Source organism: Triticum aestivum, chromosome 7D (genome assembly GCF_018294505.1).
Source record: "Triticum aestivum cultivar Chinese Spring chromosome 7D, IWGSC CS RefSeq v2.1, whole genome shotgun sequence".
NCBI lineage: Eukaryota > Viridiplantae > Streptophyta > Magnoliopsida > Poales > Poaceae > Triticum > Triticum aestivum.
Window position 1 is genome coordinate 68762241 of NC_057814.1, and position 22365 is coordinate 68784605.

Consider the following 22365-nt stretch of genomic DNA (forward strand, 5'->3'; position numbering starts at 1 on the left):
AACAGGGTCCTAGGCATTTCACTCAGAAGAAAACACAAGCACACGAGCAAATAGCTATCAGAGAAATGCATTCGGACAGAAACCAAATCCATCAAAATGAAGAGAAAAACAACAAACAAAAATTGTGGTGGCGTAACCCACTGTATAAGAACTGTATGACCCCGAGCGTCGCACAATTATCGTGGCACCCAATTAGTCTAGTTCTTTGTTAATATATTCATTCTCAGAAAGAAAATTTCACTTTGTCAGAATTTTCGAACTCTTCGAGTGTTATGCACCCATTCCTTCTAAGATGTGGAAGTGTTAGTGCGGGTGCCGAGTCCATCTTACTACACGTTTGCGAAGTCTAGGATATTTAGCTCACACCATAACACACATAATATTTTCTCGTCGAGAGGCTTGGTGAAAATATCAGCGAGATTCTCTTCGGTCTTGACGTGATTGTTGACAATATCCTCTCGAGCCACATGATCACGAATAAAATGAAGTCTGATGGCAATGTGCTTCGTGCGAGAATGCTGCACAGGGTTGTGTGCAATTTTGATGGCACTCTCATTATCACAATATAGAGGGATATGCTTGACCTTGATGCCATAATCCTTCAGTGTCTGCTTCATCCACAATAGCTGAGTGCAACAAGATCCAGCAACAATATACTCTGCCTCAGCCGTAGACAGTGATACATAATTCTGCTTCCTTGAAGACCAACTATGATCTACCAAGGAAATGACATGTCCCCGAGGTAGATTTCCTATCAACCAAGTAACCAGCCCAATCTGAGTCTGAATATCCAACAAGATCAAATGTGCGCCCTTAGGATACCATAAACCTAAGGTGGGGATGTGAGACAAATATCTCAGAATGCGCTTGACCGCTTGGTGATGCGATATTCTTTCGGTGCAGCTTGATAGTAGGCACACATGCAAACACTGGTCTAGATGCACATAGGTAAAGAAGAGATCCAATCATCGAATGATAGGCTTTCTGATCATAATCCTTACCATAAACATTTGCATCTAGCTTACCATTCGTGGGCATTGGAGTTTTATATCCCTTCATTTCAAAATCTTGCATTTTGAACTTCTTCAGGCACTCCTTTAGATATTTATCCTAAGAAATGAAAATGCCATTTTCTTGTTAACGAATTTGCAATCCGAGAAAGAATTTGACTTCACCCATCATGGACATTTGATATTTATCGGACATCATTTTCCCGAATTCTAAGCTACAGGGATGCTAGCATTTAGTTGTCCTATTGTCTTTGCACGACAGGATCATCCTCCTATGAAGAAGAATATGGAGTACGTGAAGTGACTAGTTCCGATTATGCCAGGATGAAGAAGCTCTGTCTATCTTCTCATCAGAAGGAGCAGTTGAAGGATGGTTACATTACTCCCCACAAGACCAAACTAACTTCAGCTCAGAAGGACTCACAGATCTCCAACTTTTTTGCTGTGATGCGCAAGTACAATGTTGTTCTAGGATTCTTTCCGATGATTTCCATTTTTTTAAAGTGTGCTCTACATGGACCATGTAGGTGCCTGTTTAAACTATCAATTCATAGTAACATTTGCTTTATACTAATCACTTTTTTTGTATTTGTGCAAACAGGGGTGCTCAGCTTGATTTCAATAGGAACTGCACAAAATGTTCATGAATACATCAAATCATTCATTTCCACCACAAGCAAGGAGGTGCCGATATGTTCAAGGCGTTGCAACATATAAAGGCAAAATCATACAAGCTACGTGCGAATTTGGTTGATTTTGGTGGAACTGCACAAAAAGAACAACTGGTTTATTTAGCACGAGGTGCCATGTCAATGTCCGAACTGATGGCAAACCCTGCCCATTCCACAATCGTAGACATTTGATATTTTGGAATGGGAAAACCTTGTCAAAGTTTGCTCATTGATGTACGCAAAACAACACGCATTTGACATTTTGGAATGGGACAACCTTGTCAAATTTTGCTCATTGATGGTAGCAAGAAGACATGCGTTTGATATTTTTGAATGGGACGCCCTTTGCTGTCAGCAGCATCGATCGATTTTTCTTTATTGTTTAGTTGTGAAGTAAATATTGGCTCTGACATGTGAATCGCTGAGATGCATAATCATCGATTGTTTTGAATGTTCTCTATGAATTGCCAGGCCTGTGTGTTTGATTGCAATGTACAGGAACGCTAAAAAGCAGCTCAAACTCTTTGTACTCCCTCTGTTCCTTTTTACTTCGCATATTAGATTTCTTTCAAGTTAGTTGATTTAAAATTGTGAATGTTCATACTTTTTTCTAAAAGATTGGTCAAAGTAGAGATACTTTGACTGCAGACAAAACTTGTATGCAGACTAAAAAGGAACAGATGGAGTACATGTGAAACTGCTGCAAACAAGGTGATCACCCTGGGAATAATCCTAGTACGTATTGTTTTGCATGTTCATCCAATGCCAGTGATACAAGAATTCGAACTAACCGAACTAAATTCATTCATACACGGTCGGATTTCATATAAACATGCCGGATTTCATTACATTTCATACATTCTTCAACTAAAAAGGGGTGAGCTAGAGGTATAATTAATTAACCAAATCTACCCACCTGTGTCCGGCTGAGCCTAACAGAAGCTTATTCTCCAGCGACTGAGCTTTAGTGACTTAACTGCAGGTGCAGTTGCGTAACTGAATGTGGCCCAGATGCCTGTTGGGCCCACGTGTCAGTGACCCAACTGCACCAGCAGTTAAGTAACTGAAGCAGCGTCCTTCTCCAACATAGCTCTCCGACTCCACGTCGCCGCCAAGAAGCTAATCAGCCATCAATCGTCAACCCGCCTAGCTTGGCTTCAACCGAAGGGTAGCAGCGGTGGCCTTACTTGGACCCGAGCGGTGGCGACCTACCGTGTTCTACTCTTCCTCATTTTCTGTGTGGCACGACCTCGTTGGCAGCAGGGCGGGGCCTCGACGGAGCCGACGATGTCCTCTGTCTCGTTGCCGACGGGGCGGCGCCTTGGCGGAGCGGGGGAAATCCTCCCCCTCGTTGCCGGCAGGGTAGGGCCTCGGCTGAGCCGGCGATGTCCTCTGCCTCGTTGTTGGCGGTGCGGGGCCTCGGCGGAGTAGGGCCTCGCCGAAGTCGGCGAGGTCCTCCGCCTCGGTGCCGGCGGTGTCCTCTGCCTCGTTGTTGGCGCCGCGGGGCCTCGGCGGAGCAGGGCCTTGTCGATGCCAGTGGAGTGGGGACTCGTCGGAGCCGGCATTGTCCTCTGCCTCGTCCTCGGTCCCGCCAAACAGTGCCTCGCTCGCTTCATCACCCTCTTTGTAGGCGGTCGCAGCCTCCGCCACCCGCATGCGGTACCGCTAGCGCTCGAGGCGGCCCTCGCGGGTGGAGCGATACGAGTCGAGCAGCGCCTCCCGCTCCGCGGCGATCTGCTCCTCCACCTGTAGGTGCTCCTGGAGGAGATGGTGGTTGTAGGCGGCGTCGGCCTGCGCCTCCTGGAACCGCTCCTGACGCTTCTGCCTCACCGTGTCCATGTATTGGGCACGGGCCTCGCCGATGGTCATGGTGCAATGCACCGGCGAGGATGGCACGGAGGAGGGGGTTGGCGCCGGATCGTCGACTACCATGTTATCCATTGGGACATCGTCGTCCTCCGGCTGCCTGCCGGCCAGCCAGTCGGCAGCAATGGCTGCCATCTCCTTGTGGTCCATTGTCCGCCCATCCCGAAGAGCGCTGGAGCGCGAGGATGCCATGGTGGGCAGTAGTGATGTGGACAGGAGAAAGGGGACGGAGGCGGATGACTGTGGTTATGGCCGGCGCAGCAGTTTATATAGAAATGGTGGGCGGCGGAGGGACGGACGTGTGGCACCGAAGTAGCTGCCTCGGCAGCCGCGTATCATTAATGTGGGCGGCAGACAGACGGACAGACGACACTTGTGTCGTTTGAAGGCGGAGCAATTGCCTGCACCGGGAAGTGGGGCGGGCGGCGCTGATCGTTTCGGGCAGAAAGCGCGCGCGGGCGAGGGAGGCCGTCTGGGTGGGCCAGGGCAGTCAGACTCGTGCTTGGCAGTAGGTCGGTCACTACAAGAAATATGTCAACTTGTGACCTTGACTATTGGTCACTGAAAGGTCATTGTTTTTCATTTGCGACCTTTTTGTGACCAAAAACAGAAGGTCAAAAGCTGGCAGTCGTAAACTGAAATTAACGACCTTCTCTATGAGAAGGTCGTAGACGTTTACGACCAAAATATGCCTACTGTTTTGTTTTGGTCACTAGCTGTCTGCCCAGGCCACGTCGGATCCGACGTGGCAAGCTGACGTGGCAATATTATGACTGAAAAGGTCAAAAATTAGAATCGGCCCGGTCCAATTGGGTGTTTATATGGGCCGAGCCCATTAATTCAGCCAATTTAGTGTATTTTTCTGTCAATTTTTGTTAGCTTCATGGGCCAAGCCCAACATCGCAGCCTTTTTATTTTTGGGCCATGGCCATTTTGGCTAAGCAGTTCAAGTATTTCTTTTTTTAAAGATGGGTCCACTATTCAAATGGGTCCCAATTGTCAGGTTCTTCTAGTAAGTGGGTCCCAATTGTCAAGGTCATTTTCTTTAAATTTCAATTTGCTAGTAAATAAATCACCAACATTCAAATGGGTACAGATAGAGGACACAAATAGTACTTCACATAACAGCCAGAATCAGTTTTGGAACTACATGTCGAGTAGAGGAACTACATGCCGAGTACATGGTAGTACAACTACATGGGACTATAGCTACCAGCAGAAGTAGACGCTTGCAAGAGAGGTAGGGACTAAACGAACAACAACCGAGCTAAACTAAGTGACAGTAGCAATGACTGGCAGCGGCGACATTCGAGAGAGCCCCTGCCCTGCTGCTGCTTGGTATGCCTACTACTACTTGGTGTACTGCATCACTAGTCACCCTGCACATAGCAAAATTTTTAGCTTTACATAAGGTTTGCCAACTTTCATATTGCCAACAGAATGCTGAGCGTAGAGGGAAGATATTATCTCCACTGCACTAAGTCCCGCATTTTCAGACAGTGTTCTTGGAACCATTTCAAAACTTTCACCAAATTTTGAAATGGCATACTGATCCAACCTGCATAATTGACCAACAACAGATGACGCAAATTAGCACAAGATTAATAAGTAACATTCTGTTTAATAAACCAACTACAAAAAAATACTATGGCAAGAACATTGTTCACATATCAAATATGTCTTGAGTCCTACAGAATTATGGAACTTTAACAAAGAATACAAACATGACGTTACAAACTAAAACCCCAATGTGGACTTCAGATGCAACCACTCAATAAACACCAGGAGAACATGCACAATATGACTTGTATATTTTATTTGTTGCCATTGTACTGGAATGCATGCAATGATAAAATTTGTGCACTTGAAGGTGGTTAATAAACAGAACTATCATTTGTACCCCCATGTTTCAGATGTGCCCTTTTACATGTATATATGAAATTTATTTGTCTCACAATCAAATGTAGTTACCCTGTTTCCTTCAGAGAAAACTCCTTCAATCTCTTTGCCAGTTCTACTTCTGTTGCGGCAGCTCCAGGAATAATCCGACTGTCCCTGCACATTGACTGGTATAAACACAACCAGTTAGATAACATTCCACAAATCAGATGATAATGGAGCATGACCAATACAAAACAATGCAAGGACCCTAATACATGAGATTGACATTCACAAGCTATTTGCATTTATATTTAGAACTGTGTCACACCATTTACATTACTAGTTATGTATTGACATACTTATCTAAAAGAACATATATAGAAATATATGAATTTTATTTCTGAATACCATTACAGAAGTACTAAAAAAACAAGAGCTCATTACACAAGAATCCAGGAAGAACCCATCAATTCTGCGCTGGAGCGGGAGATGTGCAGGCAGATCAAATAGTAGATTCGAGCAAGAAGGATGTACTACCTGAAATAGGAAACGAGGAGGCCGATCCGACAAGTCCCACCCAAACTGTGGAAGGAACAGCGGCAACAGCTGCAGAAGGACTCGACGGCCCAGACGCCCTTGTGGAACTGGTAGGTGACGACGATGTGGTAGTGGTGGAAGCCGTCGCTGAGGCCGACGGCGCCTGCCATGTCCTCGTTGTCCTCGAAGGCGATGACGACGCACGGGTCGACGTCGAAGCAAGTGCGCTGCAGGCCACATCATCATATTTGAGCATTAATATTTCTGTATTACTACACAACAACTACAACACTAGGAGTACACAACAACTAGTAGCAGAACTAGAAGAAATAACCAGATTGAGTGTACACCAATATCATCAGGAACATGAGTATAACAAGCATATTGCTTTACTGGGATAGAGTGACACAGCAGAATTACTAGGATACAATAAGACATACACATTTTTGATTTAACACGTTCAGAAACAATCTAGTGTGTATATTGTACTCTGTTAGGCTTGATTTAACACACGTTATTTATTTAATACATGTCCCAAAAATGAACTACTCATGCAAATCTCAGAAGAGCATACGCACACACTACATCTACTCCCCAAACAATCACTTGCCAAACTCAAAAGAGCATAAGCAAAAGACCAGTGCATATTAACCAAAACAGTTTCTTCAGTACTCAGGCATCACAAGGAAAAAGAGCAGTGCATCACTAGTGACACTCACAATTTTGATGCCAATTATAGGAAATTAGCTTCAGATCTATCAATGCTAGTAGAAGATCTCTTTAGATGGTCATAAAGAGGAAAGGCATTGACCTGATCTCGGTGCGCAGGTTCCGGTTGATGCTCTTGAGCCGGCTCAGGGTGCGCTGCATATTCTGCCATGATATCAAACGGAAGCAAATCAACCACATCAAAGAAAGGAGAAAGTGATACAGCTAAAGAAAAAGATGGATGGAGGCAAGATAGAGAAGCAGCAGCCAACCTCATACTGCTCGGTCCACAGGCTGGTCCCGGTGGCCTACTGGTAGCGGTCGAAAATCCCCTTGATGTTGCAAGTAGCACATGAAGAAGAAGAACAAAACAAAGCTTGGAGGTCTTCTCCTTGTCATCCTCACAGTTTCTGCATACACACAGTCGCATGAACAACATTGAGCATTGTTATCTACACAGAGAAGAGATAAATCAAACAGAGCTCAATCATTTTGTCGTATTCAGAGCATGAACAACATTCAACATTCAGCATGTTATCTACACAGAGAACAACAACATTCAGCATGAAGAACATTCAAACAAATCAAACAGAGCATGAACAACATTCAACATTCAGCATATTATCTACACAGAGAACAACAACATTCAGCATGAACAACATTGAGCAGGCATGAACAAGCTACGAAAACCTGTTGCAGCAGAACTAAGTGAGCAAGTAGAGTCACCAAACAATAGAACTTTTGCAATTGAGGCTACACCCAATCTGGGCTGCTGCCATGTACTACTTTTATTCTAGTTCAGAACCGAAGCATGGACTGTATAGATATAATGGGGTTATAAGTAATGAGCATCCCTTACACTGGAACTCAACAGTGCAAAGAACATGCATAATTGGCAAAAGAAAAGGGGAAGACCCTGCCAATCTGCCATCATAAACAAGCACAATTGATCCCTGTCCCTCAATCTTAAGTTGACCAACCAAGAAAGGAACAAGATAATGCGACTGTCTGCATCAGAGTTCCACTTTGACATGGCAAAGAGACGCTCATAACTCCTACCTACCCAACACTGGACCATGCAAGCAAGGCTTGTTTGTAATCCAAATGATGAGCACCTGAGAGAGCACTAATCTATACCTAGCCATAATCCACCACAGCAAGAAACACAAGACACTCCCTCAATCCCCACGAATCAATTCCAAACTAGAGAATCCTGCCAGGATCTCACCTACACATGTACAAACAAATCCACGGACAGTAGTTCACATGCATGAACTAGCTAGTAGCCACTATGATGCCCGGGTAATCAAGCTACAGTAACCCTCTGGTATGATGCCACGTCACCACGATTACTGTTGCTAATCTCGTGTTAGTTCAGAACCGATCCAAATTCAAATTTGAATTAAAGTCAAACAATAAAAGTTTTCAATTCTCAAAACTAAAATGTTCTTATTGTGACAATTAAATCATCGATAGTATTGCTGGAGAAACAACATTTTTATAAAATAATTAATTACTCTAAAGTGATTAGAACTGCCGCAAAACAATTAAGTGAATACCTTTTTCGATTAATAAAATTCTAAACTAATTTATTTCGGGGTAAAACATTTATGGCAGTGGGTGGTTCTCAAACATCAATTTAGGAGTTGTTATCATTTTTTTTCTAAGCTAAAAACAATGTGTATCTAAAATAAAACAGAATAGAAAAATAAAAATAAAAAGAAGAAAATGAAACAAAAAACAGAAAGGAAAAGACCCCCCCGCTGGACCTCGGCCCAGCTGGCCACTGGGCCACCAGGCCAACCCCAGGCCAGCCCACCCCCTGCCTACTAACCCACTCCCCCTCCCACCGTAACCCTAACCCACTACTGCTCTCCCACTCCCCCCCACGACGCCACTCCCTCTCCCCCTCTCCTCCCGATCCCATCTGGATCGGGGAGGGGCTCGATCCCGCGCCTCCATCGCCGTCGTGCTCCACCACCGACGCCGCCGCTCGGACCCCCCCATGCCGGACCGCCTCCACGACCCCGTCGCTCGCCTCCCCGTCCTCACCCCCTTCCCGATCCATAACTGGATCGGGGCACGACCCCGACGCCGCCATCGCCCCGCGTGCCTCGGCCTCCTCCTCGTCCCGAGTTGAGGCCGTCGTTCCGGCGCCGCGCCCTCGACCCCGTCGCCCTGCCGCACTCGTCGCCGGCGACCCGGACCGCCTCCCCGTCTCCGTCGATCGTCCCCGTCCTCCTCCCCGCCGGACCACATCGAGCCTCGCCGCCACCTCTGCTCTCCAACGCCGGTGAGGGCCGTGCCCTCCTCCTCCCCTCTCTACCCCGTGTGCCACGACCACGTCCCGCGCTCGCAGCCATCACGGCCGCCTTCGTGCCCGCGTGCCCCACTCGCCGGGCGCGCCCCTCATCTGGCGTGCGCTCGCGCCGCCCGCATCTTGTTTCACCGGCGCCAGCGCCCCACCGCTGCCTACCTCCGCCCCTGCTGCCTACCGTGCCCGGCCACAACTGGCCACGCCGGGCCGCGTCCTCCTCCACCGGGCAGCGCCAAGCCGCGCCCGCTCCAGCTGGCCTTGCCCACCACCGCCGCTGCAGCTCCTGGCTGTGGATGCCGATCGGCCTCTGTGCGCCCACGCGTGCAAGCCCTCTGGTGGCCGAGGCCACTGCCACCCCGGGGCTCCGCCCCATTTTTGCCAGTGCCCGACCCGCTACGCCCAACACCCGTCGGGCCCCTGTGAGCAAATGACAAGTGGGCCTAGCCCCAGAACAAAAATAAAAAAAGAGAATCCAAAAATAATAATAATAAATAATTAGTTAATTAATTAATTAATTAAAGAATTAATTAACTTAATTAATCCTGATTAGATTAACCTAACCAATTAATTAAACTTAATTAATCCTGCTTAATTAAACCCTAATTAACATGTTAGTCTATGACAGGTGGGTCCCACTGGACCCACAGTCCAACTTCGACTCTGGTCAGCTGGGTTTGACCTGCTGACGTCATGGTGATGTCATGCTGACATCACCTTACGTTGTTCTGGATAATGTTCGATTTAAATAATATAATAAATTTAAAAAATGCATAAAACTTTGATAAATCATATAAAATAATCCGTAACTCGGATGAAAATACTTTGTACATGAAAGTTGCTCAGAACGATGAGACGAATCCGGATACGCAGCCTGTTCATCCGCCGCACATCCCTAGCATAGCAAACACGCAACTTTCCCCCTCCGGTTCATCTGTCCGAAAACACGAAACACCGGGAATACTTTCCCGGATGTTTCCCCCCTTCGCCGATACCATCTCCTACCGCGTTAGGGCACACCTAGCACCACACATTGTCATGTCTTCCATCGTCATGCTTATGTTTGCATTATATTTATTGTTTCTTCCCCCTCTTCTCTCGTTAGACACCGAGACCGACGCCGCTGCTACCCAGTACGACTACGGTGTTGACGACCCCTCCTTCTTGCCAGAGCAACCAGGCAAGCCCCCCTTGATCACCAGATATCGCCTATTCTTCTCTATACTGCTTGCATTAGATTAGTGTAGCATGTTACTGCTTTCCGTTAATCCTATCCTGATGCATAGCCTGTCATTGTTGCTACAGTTGTTACCCTTACCTGCTATCCTACTGCTTAGTATAGGATGCTAGTGTTCCATCAGTGGCCCTACACTCTTGTCCGTCTGCCATGCTATACTACTGGGCCGTGATCACTTCGGGAGGTGATCACGGGTATATACTATATACTTTATATACATGACACATGTGGTGACTAAAGTCGGGTCGGCTCGTTGAGTACCCGCAAGTGATTCTGATGAGGGGGCTGAAAGGACAGGTGGCTCCATCACGGTAGAGGTGGGCCTGGGTTCCTGACGGCCCCCGACTGTTACTTTGTGGCGGAGCGACAGGGCAGGTTGAGACCACCTAGGAGAGAGGTGGGCCTGGCCCTGGTCGGCGTTCGCGGATACTTAACACGCTTAACAAGATCTTGGTATTTGATCTGAGTCTGGCCATTTGGTCTATACGCACTAACCAACTACGCGGGAACAGTTATGGGCACTCGGCGTCGTGGTATCAGCCGAAGCTCTTCTTGACATCAGCGACGGAGCGGCGCGCGTCGGATTGGACTGGAACGCCTGCTAGGCTAGGTCTGCTTCCGGCCGCGTACGCAACGTGCATGTGTGCAATGGGCGATGGGCCCAGACCCCTGCGTGCATAGGATTTAGACCGGCGTGCTGACCACTCTATTGAGCCTAGGTGGGGCTGCGACGTGTTGATCTTCCGCGGCCGGGCATGACCCAGAAAAGTGTGTCCGGCCAAATGGGATTGAGCGTGTTGGGTTATGTGGTGCACCCCTGCAGGGAAGTTTATCTATTCGAATAGCCGTGTCCCTCGGTAAAAGGACGACCCGGAGTTGTACCTTGACCTTATGACAACTAGAACTGGATACTTAATAAAACACACCCTTCCAAGTGCCAGATACAACCCGGTGATCGCTCTCTAACAGGGCGACGAGGAGGGGATCGCCGGGTAGGATTATGCTATGCGATGCTACTTGGTGAACTTACCATCTACTCTCTTCTACATGCTGCAAGATGGAGGTGGCCAGAAGCGTAGTCTTCGACATGATTAGCTATCCCCCTCTTATTCTGTCATTCTGCAGTTTAGTCCACCGATATGGCCCTTTACACATATACCCATGCATATGTAGTGTAGTTCCTTGCTTGCGAGTACTTTGGATAAGTACTCATGGTTGCTTTTCTCCCTCTTTTCCCCTTTCTACACCTGATTGTCGCAACCAGATGCTGGAGTCCAGGAGCTAGAGATCCCGAGGATGATTCTAGATGGAGTTCGCCTTCGAGGAGTAGTTAGGAGGTCCCAGGCAGGAGGCCTTGCCTTTTCGATCGTTGCTACTTTTGTGCTAGCCTTCTTAAGGCAAACTTGTTTAACTTATGTCTGTACTCAGATATTGTTGCTTCCGCTGACTCGTCTATGATCGAGCACTTGTATTCGAGCCCTCGAGGCCCCTGGCTTGTATTATGATGCTTGTATGACTTATTTATGTTGTAGAGTTGTGTTGTGATATCTTCCCGTGAGTCCCTGATCTTGATCATACACATTTGCGTGCATGATTAGTGTACGATTGAATCGGGGGCGTCACAGCCACCAGCAAGAATCATGAAGCAACTAACATAATACTGCTAATACCACACTTGCCCAAATTACTAGTAAACCCAAGAAGTTTTCCTCGTGCTGGATCTCCCTGTCGAAGTTTCCTGCAACCAACCCAAACCAACAGAGAAGAGAAGCATTCATCAGGGAATGGAAGGGAAGGGGATAGATGAAGAGGAAATAGAGAGAGGGGGGTGGACCTTGATGTGGCGGCTGCTTCTGCTTTTCCTCGTGCTGGAGGAAGAAGGACCTTGACGAGCATAAGATCCATGGCGTCTCGAGCAGAGGAAGCTCCACTCCCTGGCGCCTGCCTACAGAGACGAGACGAGACGGGGTCAGAGAGGGAGAGAAGAAGAGGAGGAGAAGGAGGGGAGTAGGGATTCATACCAAGCACTGCCGTCGAGCCGAGCCCTGTGCCTGCGCCCTGCGGTCGGTCGCCATGGCCGGCGGCTAGGGTTTCCGGCGCGGGCAGGGGTCGAGGGAGGGCGGGTCTGACCATGGGCTTAGCAGCTCCAGCGGATCTGCATCCACGGCAAGACGGGGAGGGGCCAACGACGGTGGAGTGGAGGCCGGGGTTGGGGGAGACAATGGAGGTCGGCGGCGGCCATGGTGACCTGCCGCCACCGGCGGCGCTCGTCCAGCGTGGGGGGGGGGGAACTAGGATCGACGGGGGGATCAGCGCGGGGGCGAGGGGAGGCCGGAGGTGGCGTGCGGCGTGGTGGGAGACAGGGGCAAGGCAGAGAGGGAGGGACGGTGAGCGTGCGTGGACGGCGAGGTGCGGCGTGGATCTGGGCAGCGCGAGGCGTGGGAAAGGACTGCGATGGGGAAAAGGGAGCGGCGGCGGCGATGGGGAGAAGGGGTCATGCGGTGATTCATGGGAGAGAGGAGTGCGTGGGGGAGGCCATGGACGGGGGGGGGGGGGGGCGCTCCGCCGGAGGGAGGTGGCGGCCATGATCTGGAAGGGAGGAGGAGTGGTGTGCGGGGAGAGAGGGGCACGAGGACTCAGGAGAGCTAGGGTTTCGGCTTAGGTGTGCTTGGGTGAGGACATCCGTTGGATCCGGGAGCATCCGACGGTGATACATCCACGATCCGCGTGAAACGCCCACGGACCAATCAAAATGCAGCACACGCGTACGATGTCATGACCATCTAAATTGGTCGTAGTTAACTGAAAATTGGTCATGGTTGATTAAAAATTCATTTTCCATTTTTTGAGTGCCCAAAATGAGTTTTTTTGTAAAGGATCTACCATATATTTATTTCAAAATTGTACCAAATCAATTTTCTAATATACTAGGACATATTTAATGCACAATTGACCAAATGGTTGGGTGTAAAAAGTTTTTATACACCTCTGGTGAAAAAGACAAATTTCGGTCGATTTAGTTGGAAGCGGGTCAAATTTGAACTGCAGCTGCCTCATAGTTTGCTCTTTATTTTTTCCAAAAATCATTTCTAGGTACATAAGTATCTATTAAATCATAGAAACACAAAAAGTTTTCCAAGATTCAACCACTAGCTAGGAACGGTCATGCCCGCCGTTTTGACCGCATTTTGAAACGGGCATAAAAAATTCAAAAAAAAATCAAAAAATTGGAAAACCTTCGCATTGTGTCATTATATGTGGCCGAGTTTCCAGGAAAAATAATAAACTTGTAATACGGAAATTATTTTAAAAAAGTGTTCTCAGAAACGAGCTATCATGCGTGAAGATTCATGGCTTTCAAGCCAAATGATCAATCTTATGGCCACATTCATGGCATAGTTTGTTCAATGATCTCATATTGTGCACAAGGGTGCATCTTGGAATTCCAAACAATGTTGCCTAAGGGAGTTTTCATTTTCTTTGGACAAAAAATTCATTTTCCATTTTTCGAGTGCCCGAAATGAGGATTTTTTGTGAAGGACCTACCATATATTTGTTGCAAAATTGGACCAAATCAATTTTCTAAAATACTAGGACATATTTAATGCACAATTGACCAAATGGTTGGGTGTAAAAAGTTTTGATCCACCTCTCGTGAAAAAGACAAATTCCCGCCGATTTAGTTGGAAGCGGGTCAAATTTGAACTATAGCTGCCTCGTAGTTTGCTCTTTATGTTTTCCAAAAATCATTTCTAGGTACATAAGTATCTATTTAATCAGAGAAACACCAAAAAAAATTCAAGATTCAACCACTAGCTAGGAACGGCCATTCCCGCCGTTTTGACCGCATTTTGAAACGGGCATAAAAAATTAAAAAAATCAAAAATTGAAAAACCTTCGCATTGTGTCATTATATGTGGCCAAGTTTCTAGGAAAAATAATAAACTTGTAATACGGAAATTATTTTAAAAAAGTGTTCTCAGAAACAAGCTATCATGCGTGAAGATTCATGGCTTTCAAGCCAAATGATCAATCTTATGGCCACATTCATGGCATAGTTTGTTCAAATGATCTCATATTGTGCACAAGGGTGCATCTTGGAATTCCAAACAATGTTGCTTAAGGGAGTTTTCATTTTCTTTGGACGAAAATCCATTTTCCATTTTTCGAGTGCCCGAAATGAGGTTTTTTTGTGAAGGACCGACCATATATTTGTTGCAAAATTGGACCAAATAAATTTTCTAAAATACTAGGACATATTTAATGCACAATTGACCAAATGGTTGGGTGTAAAAAGTTTTGATCCACCTCTCGTGAAGAAGACAAATTCCCGCCGATTCAGTTGGAAGCGGGTCAAATTTGAATTTTAGCTGCCTCGTAGTTTGCTCTTTATTTTTTCCAAAAATCATTTCTAGGTACATAAGTATCTATTTAGTCAGAGAAACACCAAAAAAAAAAATTCAAGATTCAACCACTAGCTAGGAACGGTCATTCCCGCCGTTTTGACCGCATTTTGAAACAGGCATAAAAAATTCAAAAAAAATCAAAAAATTGGAAAACCTTCGCATTGTGTCATTATATGTGGCCAAGTTTCCAGGAAAAATAATAAACTTGTAATATGGAAATTATTTTAAAAAAGTGTTCTCAGAAACGAGCTATCATGCGTGAAGATTCATGGCTTTCAAGCCAAATGATCAATCTTATGGCCACATTCATGGAATAGTTTGTTCAAATGATCTCATATTGTGCACAAGGGTGCATCTTGGAATTCCAAACAATGTTGCCTAAGGGAGTTTTCATTTTCTTTGCACGGAAAATTCATTTTCCATTTTCCGAGTGCTTGAAATGAGTGTTTTTGTGAAGGACCTACCATATATTTGTTGCAAAATTGTACCAAATCAATTTTCTAAAATACTAGGACATATTTAATGCACAATTGACAAAATGGTTGGGTGTCAAAAGTTTTGATCCACCTCTGGTGAAAAAGACAAATTCCCGCCGATTCAGTAGGAAGCGGGTCAAATTTGAACTGCAGCTGCCTCATAGTTTGCTATTTATTTTTTCCCAAAATCATTTATAGTTACATAAGTACCTATTTAATCAGAAATACATGGTTTGGTGGTGATACGTTGAGGTTTGGATGGTGGCCGAGGGCCCCAACCCTAGAGCGCGTAAACTCGCATGCCCGCCGCGAGGTCACCGCGTGACCGTGGCGTTGCCATGTGTTCTGGGCGGCCTAGGCATGTCTAGTGGGTTGGGCACTCGCCAGGTAGGTGCTTGGAAGAAAATCACAACATAAGATTCTCACGAGGAGACCGATCGATGCTCAAACATGAATAAGCAGCCAAGTGTTTGATTAGCGGTACGGGAAATGCACATGGCTAATGGGCGTGAGTTTTGGCTGAGGATGATCAGTTACGAAGAAGACCGTCTTCACAAATTTTTAGCTCAAAAGGAGGAGCCTAGGTGGTACTTGCTTTGCAAAGTACCACATTGGACATAAATACGAATGTTGAAGCTGGGCTCAAAATAATGAATGGATTGAGCTGGCATTTGGTGGAGGACGGTTATTTGGGCATAGGAAAGCACTGTAGAAAATGATACTATTTGGACATGCCAAAGTGGTACTTCCTTCACAAAGTGTTTTTCTGAACAGAATAGGAAAATGAATATTTTTGAATTATTTTTTAACTAGGCAAGGAAGGTTTTTTTTACATATTTGACGAAGATATGACCCAAAGAATTTATGAGATTTTTTTGGGAATTTTGGGAATGACAGAAATATAGGTTGCTTCACAACCTAGGGCAAAAACTGCCACATGGACATGACACATAGGCAAAACTGATGAGGTGGCGCCTAGTCATAGAAACCCACCACAATTTACAAGGTTATGACCATCTATATTGGTCATGATCAGCTAGAAATAAGGCAGCGGACCAGTGCTATCTGCTTTATGACCATTTCGTGTAAGGAAATTACGACCTTTCTAACCAAAATGGTCGTTATAGTTTAGGGTTTGGAGCCCCCCAACAGCTTTTGACCAATTGGTCTGAAATGGTCATAGATCTATGACCAATTCTTCCAGGGTCACTGGCAGAAGGTCACTAGTTGACATATTTCTTGTAGTGGGTCCAGCAGCCGGACATGCTGCCTCGCGAGCGAGCTCGCCGAGCTGAGCGTCGACAATCAGACGATGGACGTAGCTTCCGACCAGGAGCCGGCGCCACTGTCCAAGTTGGTTCATGCCGTGTTCACCATAGAGCAGGTGCGGCTGCACTTCAACACCCTAATGGAGGAAGAGCTACTAGCGCAGGAGGACCTGTGCTTCAACCTCCGTCTCCTCAACGAGCACAGGTGAACAAGCGAACAACAATGCCGTCGCAGACATGTGGCCCTATGATCCTTGCTTCCCGAATGAGCAGCGGGCGCTATATCAGACCATCCGTAGGGCCCGCGAGGCGCTCTCCGTCGTCCTTCGAGTTGTTGCACTCGCTGTGGCGCCGCCGTCTCGCGTTGTCAACATGGTCAACGGACATGAGGAATGAGGAGATGACTTTACTTGGAGAGGATAACAGTGGTGACCCACCAGGGCCATAGCTGCACGTACGGAAGTGCCTCCTTATTATATACAACTATATTTTTTTTGCTTCCTACTGGTTTCCTGACATCTCGGTCCCACACCATTGTCAACCTATGTAGTCAATAAACGAGAGAATTGCACAAGGAGCGGCCGACAGCTGGGACCAAGCAGCTCGAGCGGTATTTGTGTTTTTGAGGTGTGAGCACTGCCGAGTTTTTCTTGAGCGATGTTTTCATTGTTGTTCAGAGGAGAGCAGGGTATTAACTGGGCGGGCTGTGGCCCATCTAGCCCAGGCCAGATGTCCAGCCCAGATATTAATTTTTTTCAAGCTGAAAATGGCTAGCCCAGCTATACTTTTTTTGAGGAATACCGATGCAAGGTCAACTTGTTATTCTCCGCCCCGCTGGGTTGCAAATCTTTCCAAGGAGGGATGCATTAGGATTAACAAGAAAATGGGCTTTAAGAAATAATAAATAGGATGTAATTATAAAAACTGGGCAGTAACTATAAAAAAATGCACCAAACACATAATTAGTTTATAAAATATTATTTTGGATTTTGAAAATTTTAATTTCGTTAATTGTTGCGCACGCAATGTTTCATTGGATTTTTACGTAATACAAATTTATATTGAAATTGTATTTAATCTGACTAGAATTTTCGGGATAAAAATATTTCGGATCCCATCAAAATGTGGGAAATTTTATTGAATTCTGTTTTGAACGGTTGGTTGAAATTATTAATCGTTGTCCTAGCTAGAAAATGGGCTGTACTTTTAACAAATTGTAAAAGGGCTGTAGTAAATTCCATTAGAATTCGAAAATGGGCTGTACATTCTTACAAATCACAAATGGGCTATAAGTTCTCTGCCACACACTTGTGGGTCTACTAAGTTGACGCGTCCCCTAAAAAAGAGTAAGTTGGCGCGTATGCAAGGCTTTGTCAACTTATAGTCAACACACGGTTCTAGCAGCAGTGGCCGTTGGATGTCCATCCAATGGATGTCGTGCTTCTTCTTCAATCTTGGATATTCTAGCTTCAGCCGCCCAAAAAATGATTCCTCCCCGTGACATCTGGGGCGCACCGTTTCGGAGGTTGACCTGTGGGCCTACTAAGTTGACGCGTACCAAGGGCTTTGTCAACTTAGTCAATATAAACGATTCTAGCTGCAGAGACCGTATGATATCCATCCAACGGCCGTAGTGCTTCTTCAATCTCTGGTCTTCTTGCTCCAGCCGCCCAAACCAGCGCTGGTGGGACTGCCTGCTCCCGCCTCCCGTGGCCGGCTGTGCTGCCGCACAGGCCGCACCGCCCCACCCTACTCCATTGCTGGCCAGGCCATTCCTCTACTCACCCACACCTCCTGTTATTTTCCGGCGATGGCAGCCGGACCAATAAACCCTCATACTCCCCACCGCGTGGGCAACCACTGTCAAGTCTTCCCCGGCTCCGTGTCGTTCCCTTCCTAGGCCTCGCCATCGTCCACCGCCCTGGTGCTCTCGGCGCGCCGTGGTCAACGTGGTCAACGAACGACTTCCATCGGACGTGGACTGTACGTGGAGAGGCTGACAGCTGGGTCCACGGCCGCAAACAAGGAAATGCCTCCTTATTACGCGCAAAATAATGATTCTTCGACCTGACAACAGGGACCCACCAGACAGGCCACCGTATTTCGTGAAAAAAACGTTTCCCCCTTGACTGCTGGGACCCACCAGCTACATCTTCGCACACAAGGAAGTGCGTCCATATTACGGGAAAAAAAATGATTCGCCCCCTGACTGCTGGGACCGACCAACTACATCTTCGCACGCAAGGAAGTGCCTGATAGTCGGGACCCACCTGGTCGAAGCGTACATAGCATTGTCATTCTGGCCGCAAACGTGTACGTACATACTGGTCAATGTAGAGGCGCGCACGTGTCGTAGTAGAGGCGCGCATGTAGCATGTACACGTACGTACAGCAGCCAGGGTGCAAGAAAGTAAATACGACCACGTACGTACATACGGGCGGGGTCTCGAACACCTACTCGCGCATACGTACGACCAGTGCTCGCGTACATGGCTGGGTCAGAACGGAGAAACTACGTCGTCGTCGTGTTCATGGGGAGGCAACAGAATGCGTCGTGTTCATGGGGAGGCAACGGAATGCGTCGTGTTCATCGGGAGGCAACGGAATACGTCGTGTTCATCAGGAGCCAACCGGCTTGGACGGAACAACCGATGGAAACGAGGCCTGCTTGCGTACCGCAGAACGGAGGAAACAACCCTGTGTTCGACCGGCCAAGGTCGAAATGGGATCCTGTTCATCGAGAGGGGTTTGGCATACCGCAAAACGGAGGAAACAAACTTCCCTTGGACCTCCTACGGTCGAAACAGGGTCCTGTTGATCGAGAGGGGTGTGGCGTATCGCAAAACGGAGGAAACAGACTTGTGTTGGTGCGCTACAGTCAAAACGGGGGTCCTGTTCATTGGGAGGGGTGTGGCGTACCGCAAAACGGGACTCCACAGGATACTGTTCATCTCCACCGTCGACCTCCTCCAGCCTCCACGGGCTACTGTTCATCCACCGTCGACCTCCTCCAGCCTCCACCCGCGACTGTTCATCCACGGGCTCCTGTTCATCCAGCCTCCACCGCACGCTCCTCCACCGTCTACTGTTCAACCAGCCCTCTCCACGGGATCCTATTCAACCACCCCTCCACGGGCTACTGTTCAACCAGCCCTCCACCGGCTACTATTCAACTAGCCCTCCACGGGGTCCTGTTCATCCAGCCCTCCACGGAGTCCTGTTCATCCACCCCCAACCGGCTCGATCGGGGTCCTGTTCATCTAGCGGCAACGACCTCTACTACCACGGGGTCCCGTTCGTCCAACCCCGCACCGAGAAATGCCACACTGATCTTGCATGTAACACTTCATATCACTTTGTGGCCTCACGGTATTCCCATGGGTGACGCCTTAACAAGCCCGGGAACGTTTGCCCCTTTTGGCTCACGTATATGATAGTGTCGCTAGCATCCATATGACAATGAACCCGGGCTGACATGGCTAGTCGTGAACCCAAAGTGGCACTAACTTATAGGGACAGGCATACATGACCCAGCAACGAACGTGTCGATCAACAACGAGTGAATCCCAAGTCGTAGCAAGCTACAAGGACTTAAAGGATCACCGCATGACATTTCCCCGAAGGGACAGAAACAGGAACGAAGAAGGACACATGCCGGCCAACCTAGTGTTCCGGAGCAGTAGCAACTGGGCTAACAGGACTCCGGTAATCCGGGCTGTAGCAGGCTACCATGGCTCAGTGGAAGCACTAGGAGACATTTCCCGGTAAGAGAGGCTACCAAGGATAAACAACTAGATAGTCAGGTCCCACACATACCAAGCATTTCAAACATACACACAATATGCTCGATATGTGCAAATACAACATGGCATCACAACAAAACTCTACAACTCAAAGTACTTTATTTAAAGGCTCCAGAGAGCCATACATATCATTCATACAGGTAGGGGTCACACGACCCAACATTCAAGTCATACAAGCATACAAGCCATAAGCGGAAGCAACATGTCTGGGTACAGACATCTAGAAAGTAAAATGCTTGAGGAAGCCTAACTATCTTACAAGGGTCCACCATGTGCTCAGGATCACCACCTGGGCCTCAGGCTACTCGTCGACATCAAGTTCTACGTAGAACCCATCAGAAGGGGTTGCGGCGTCTTCTGAAAACTTAAATTCAGAAAACATGAGTACAAAGGTACCCAGCAAGACTTACATCAGACCCTACATACATGCACATTATCAACAAAGGGATAGTGGAGTTTATTGCAGCAAGCCAGCTTTGACTCTTGGCTAAACTATCTCATGAGACTCCAACTTGTAAATGTTTTGCGCACACGATAACACTAATCACCACAACAATACACTACCGAGGATCCACTCCCGTCATCCTACGGAAGGCCATCCACGGCACTCACACTTGTCTTGAGGCTTTTAGTAGTTTCCATTTACTTGTCTAGAACTGTATAGGCAACCAAGTAGTCCTTTACCACGGACGCGGCTATTCGAATAGATGATGTTAACCCTGCAGGGGTGTACTTCTTCATACATGTTTCCACCACTTAGCGTCTGCACACGACATGTGCTTGGCAGACTACAAGCGAAAGCCGACGGGGGTGTAGACCACGACCTACCTAAACACTCCAGCCTATAGTCCAGGTTTATCGCCTATCCAGGTTCCATCCGCAGGGAGTCCGGCCGAGGTTTCCACATACGGCCCCGAACGATCTGTACAGGGTTCCGAGACACCAAACGGGCGCCCGGCATACCCGGCCATGTACCTACTGCATCACAGCCCACCCCGAGGGTCAGCGCTGCCCATGGCCTCCAGTATACTACAAACACCAGAAACTACTTGCAACTCCTGGACAGAGGACTAGTGTGGTTAAGAAGTCGAGCGGGGTCATATTTCAGGGCCCAATGCATGGTAGTAGCTGGATCTTAAATCACACATACAGATCTCAGTGCTTAAGGACGGTTCCAATGAAACAACCCACCATGTACTCTTACATGGCCTCTCATCGATACCTTTACCAAATCGTGTTCAACACATCACTCTCATTACCGACATGATCATTTCACTCTAGCCCATGACCCAGATGAACCAGACCTGACACGACTCTAAGCATAGCAGGCATAGCAAGGTAGGAAACACAATCATGGCTCAAACAACTCCTACACATGCTAGTGGGTTTCATCTAGTTACTGTGGCAATGACAGGTCATGCAGAGGAAATGGGTTCAACTACCGTAGCACACAGAAGTTTGAAACGCGGTTGACTTAAATGCAGTAAATGAGAGCAGGAGCAAGAACATGGGATTTTATCGATATGATCAGATGGTTGGTTGCTTGCCTGGCAGATCAGCAGACTGGTACTGTCCTTCGTTCGGGTACTCGCGGTATTCTTCCGGGGCAGGACCTACCGCAGAGAGAAACGGTAACACAATCAATACCAAACAATATGCAACAATATGATGCGTGCATGAAACATGGCAATATGAGTCTGTTGGGCTAATGCAACTAAAACCAGATGGGTTTGAGCTATTTTGAACCAAAGATTCAAAGTTCAAACTCATTTGTGACCTTAAATAGTGCCTTATCATTTTTTGCACTAAATAGTAAGTTAACTTGTTTAAACATGCATTAAACCAGTACAGATGGATATATTGGATTTTTCTGATCATTTTTCATATATAACACTTTGCATTTGGAGTTACAGATTAATTTCTATGAATTTTTGAAGTTTGTAACAATTTCTGGAATTTTCTGAATAAGAATAAATAAAAAAAATGCATTACTGCGTCAGCATTGTGTCACTTTGATGTCACCAGTCAACGGGGCCGGTCCAGGTCAAACTGACCAGTGGGTCCCGCATGTCAGTGGTTAACTAAACTAACTAAATTTAGTTAGCCCTAACCTAGGTTAATTAGTAGGGCTGAGCCCCACCTGTCATTGACTCAGGGGAGGTCAAACCCCTGGTCAAACCCGGGCTAA